The following is a 3323-nucleotide window of genomic DNA, read 5'->3' as shown; positions in this document are numbered from 1 at the left end:
GGCTCTTCTTTGCAGGGATGGGGCTGCCCTGGGTGGTGCTGGGCGGGAAGGAGGGGGCTGCTTTGTACAGGGCCACAGGGAAGGGCAGAGGAGACGCCTGATCCTGGACTGCCCCAGGGCCACACACGCCCCTAAATATGCCCCCCAGCTGACAAGTTCTCCCTGTTCCAGGCTTAAACACACCCCATTTCCCAGGATTTATGCAGGAAGGATGTAAAGAACCCAAGTCCCACATGGAACGTGTCCCAGTTCTGATAACTGGGCTTCGGCCTCATTCCCAATACCCCATCCACATCTTGTGCTCTAGTTCTGGGATCCAGGTCCCTGACTTGTTTCCTGGGACCTAGTCTGTCCCAGTCACTTGCCTGGACCCCCAGAGTGTTTCATCTCTTGAAGTCCTAGGGAGGGGTGCCGGGGTGAGGGACCCTGGTTGTTGTATTTCAGCCGCTCCCTTCCCCACACTACCCAGACTCCTCTGATATGTTTGGCCTCTAGACTGGACTCTAAGACCAGCATCAGGGTTGGCTACCCCACCCCACCCCTGCAGCACCTGCCCCATCCTTAAGAGGGTCTTGATTAGTCCCCAGCCCTGCCTGCACACACCATCTTAGAGGCACAAAGGCTTCATCCTCCTACTCTCTCAATACTGTCATTGTTCTTGGTTCGATGTCGTCCTCAATGATCCCTGTGAAAAGTCAGGGTGCTAGCCAGGGGTCAGGGGATCACACCGGCAGGACAGGGCTTTCCAGACTTTTCCAAAGCTTCCCAAACTTCCAACAAGAGTAGATTCACCACATGAGGACCAGGGGGTAGGTATCCCTGGAAGTGGCACTTCAAAACAGAGAAACTGCATTTGAAGTCTGTTAAGTTATCTGAAAAATTCATGCGCTTTTTTCATTCTACTCCAGAATGAATCCAGATTTGTTTTAAAATAAAAATATTTTAATTACCACTGAGCAAAATTAAGCTACAGGCAGCTATGCCTTGTTTATCCTCTCTTGCACCAGTTTACTTGCAAACATTCCATCTCCCTCTGTCCCACTCAGCTGGCAAGGTCCAACCCTGGTGAAATCCTGCTGTCCACCTGTTTCGTGCCAGCACCTGCACAATTGAACGCGGACGTGAAAAAGCACGGATTTTGATGTGTGTTGACTCTCATTTTCTTTTCTATTTATTTATTTATTTTCGATACAGAGTCTTACTCCATCTCCCAGGCTGGAGTGCAGTGGCACAATCTCGGCTCACTACAACTTCCGCCTCCCAGGTTCAAGTTTCTCGTGCCTCAGCCTCCCAAATAGCTGGGACTACAGGCGCATGCCACCATGCCCGGCTAATTTTTTTGTATTTTTTTTTTTTAGTAGAGATAGGGTTTCCCCATGTTAGTCAGGCTGGTCTTGAACTCCTGACCTCAAATGATCCACCTGCCTCAGCCTCCTAAAGTGCTGGGATTACAGGTGTGAGCCACCTCGCCCAGCCTGACTCTCATTTTCAGTCCTTGGCCAGAGATCTCCAACCCTGCCCTGCAATCTTAGTACACATTCCTTGTTTGGGGTCTTGCTCTCCAAAGTGACTACATCATATCCCCTCTCTCCTCAATCTACAATCTACAGCCCTCCACTACCAGCTCTGCACACTCAAGGGTGGCCTCACCTCCTAGTTCATTGAGAAAACCATTAGTTCAGTCTTCCGCCATCACCCCACCACCAAGTCTGCCTGCAAACCCACACTGTACCCAGATTTTCTGGCTTCCCCTGGTTACTCTGAATAAACTGTCACTGCTCCTATCAGAGGCACCATATAATGGATCCCCTTCCACTTTATCTTCTCAACAACATTTTTCCTGCATTACCAACCTATCCTTATCTACTTTGTCATTTCGATGGGCCTCAGAACACGTCTGCCCCAGTATCTCCTCTCTTACACAGAATCCCCGTCTTGGGTCAATACCTCCTGCAGCTGTCACTCATTCCTTTTCTCCTTTTGCTGCAAAACTTCTTGAAAAATCAGGTGTATCAGGGGTCCCCAAGACCACCCGCAGGTTTGATGATTCACTGAAAGGACTCACAGAACTCAGAAAAGCTGCTAAACTTGTGGTTATGGTTTATTACATTGAAAAGATATAGATGCAAATTAGCCAAGGAGAAAGGCATATAGAGTGGAATCCAGGACAGACCAAGAGCAGGATTCCAGTTGTTCTCTCCCAAAGTCCTACGGACAGCACTTCATTCTCTCAGCAATGATGTGTGACACACGCACAAGAGACTTGTCCATCAGGGAAGCTCACCCCAGTCTTGGTGTCCAGGGTCTATACTGGGGGATGGTTACGTAATGGAGCACCTGTATGACTGACTTTAACTACTCAGTCTCAGGACCCCCCTCCAGAGGTCAAACTGATACAGTGTGACCAAGGGCATTTGGCATAAAAGACTTTGTCAGCATAAATTATCTGGCATGGCCCAAGGTAAACAAAGATAATCCCAAGGTAAACAAAGATAGTCTCATGGGGGGAGGGGAGGACCTTCCAAGGGTTTAGAAGTTACCTGCTGGGGAGCTGCTCCAGGCCCAATCCTTTCTTTGGAATGCACAGGGTTCAATCAGCCCAAGCCTGCTGAGTTAACCCTTTGCTAGAGAATGGGTCTACAGTTTTTTGGGGGTTTGGGGATTTTTTGTTTTTGTTTTTGAGATGGAGTCTCGCTTTGTCACCCAGGCTGGAGTGCAGTGGCACCATCTTGGCTCACTGCAACCTCTGCCTCCCGGGTTCAAGCGATTCTCCTGCCTCAGTCTCCAGAGTAGCTGGGATTACAGGCATGTGCCACCACACCCAGCTAATTTTTATATTTTTAGTAGAGACGGGGTTTCGCCATGTTGGCCAGGCTGGTCTCAAACTTCTGAGCTCAAAATAATCCTCCTGCCTTGGCCTCCCTACTTTGGGATCACAGGCGGGAGCCACCACAGTCAGCCAGGTCTACAGTTTTGATGCCACTTCATCCCACTTTCATTCACACCTTGTCCAGTTCCCATGAGGCTCTGTTCCCCCCACACCCCCACTCCACCGAAGTCTGACCTGTCCAGGCCAACAATAACGTCCACATTACAAAATCCAATGGCCAGGCCTCTGCCATTGTCTTAGCCACACTCTCAGCTGCATCTAACATACTCCTTCCTTCTTGAAAAATGCATCCTCTTGCCTTCCAAAACACAGCCTCTCCTGGTTTGTCTTCCACCTCAGTGGTTCTCAAATTGTAGCCTGCATTACAATCGCCTGGAGCGAGTTAAAGCACTGGTCGCTGACCTCTGGGCCCCACCCTAGAGGTTCTGAGGCA

This window comes from Pongo pygmaeus, chromosome 23 (genome assembly GCF_028885625.2).
Source record: "Pongo pygmaeus isolate AG05252 chromosome 23, NHGRI_mPonPyg2-v2.0_pri, whole genome shotgun sequence".
NCBI classification, from domain to species: domain Eukaryota; kingdom Metazoa; phylum Chordata; class Mammalia; order Primates; family Hominidae; genus Pongo; species Pongo pygmaeus.
Note: the sequence above shows the minus strand (reverse complement) of the source record.